Source organism: Cebus imitator, unplaced genomic scaffold (genome assembly GCF_001604975.1).
Source record: "Cebus imitator isolate Cc_AM_T3 unplaced genomic scaffold, Cebus_imitator-1.0 Scaffold256, whole genome shotgun sequence".
Classification (NCBI taxonomy): domain Eukaryota; kingdom Metazoa; phylum Chordata; class Mammalia; order Primates; family Cebidae; genus Cebus; species Cebus imitator.
In genome coordinates this window covers 631,695-632,873 of record NW_016107571.1, presented here as the reverse complement: position 1 = coordinate 632,873, position 1,179 = coordinate 631,695, and positions in this window count along the sequence as shown.

The window sequence follows — 1,179 nt, the reverse complement described above, 5'->3', positions numbered from 1 at the left end:
AAAAGGGCAAAATAAAAACAAAAAGGAAAAAAAGAATAGAATATCATGCAATAAATTCCCATTTCTAATTAAGTTTGACAATATAAGTAATTGCTGAGTAATTCAGATATGTAAGGGCTTCTTTCAGGCACTCAGGTGGAGGGTTCTTAAACCAAACTGTTGAGTCTCCTTCCACCCAGACCCTCCAATCTTCACATATCTGCTGCCAAGTGGCTATATATTTAGAGTGGCTTAAGGTGGCAGAGTGGTGACTACCTGGATGATCACATTTATGGAGGTTGAGATATTAAACATCAAAAAAAGTCACGCTTTTAAAAACACTGATTCCTAGACCTCCCTGATAATTCTAAATCAGTATATTCCAGAAGGGTCCTTGGAATCTATACAGATATACTAGACAGTGTGTGTTTGTATATTTGTTAGTGGCAGATGCTGTACTGTGCCGTTAGCCCCGGGGACGCAAGTGTTGGTAGCATACAAAAAACGTCAAGCCAAGGCTAAAGAAAAACAGGGAGGTGGCCAGTGTGGTGGCATGCACTGATAGTCCCAGGGGAGGCCGAGGTGGGAGAATCGCTTGAGCCTGGGAGGTAGAGACTGCAGCGAACTATGACTGCACGAGTCCACCACTGCACTCCAGTCTGGGAAACAGTGAGGCTGTTTCAAAAAAATAAGAAAGAGAGAGGATAGGGCCGGGCGTGGTGGCTCACGCCTGTAATCCAAGCACTTTGGAGGCCAAGGCGGGCGGATCACCTGAGGTCGGGAGTTCAAGACCAGCCTGGCCAACATGGTGAAACCTTGTCTCTACTAAAAATACAAAAATGAGCCTGGTATGGTGGCACACACCCGTAATCCCAGCCACTTGGGAGGCTGAGGCAGAATTTCTTGAACCCAGGAGGCAGAGGTTGCAGTGAGCTGAGATCGCACCACTGCACTCCAACCTGGGCAACAGAGTTAGACTCTAAGAAAAAAAAAAAAAGAATAATTTAATAATTAAAACAAGCCAGGCACGGTGGCTCACACCTGCAATCTCCTGAAGTCAGGAGTTTGAGACCAGTCTGGCCAACATGGTGAAGCCCAAAAATTAGCCAGGTGTGCTGGCGGGAGCCTGTAATCCCAGCTCCTTGCCAGGCTGAGGCAGGAGAATCGCTGGAACCCAGGAGAGGGAGGTTGCAGTGAGCC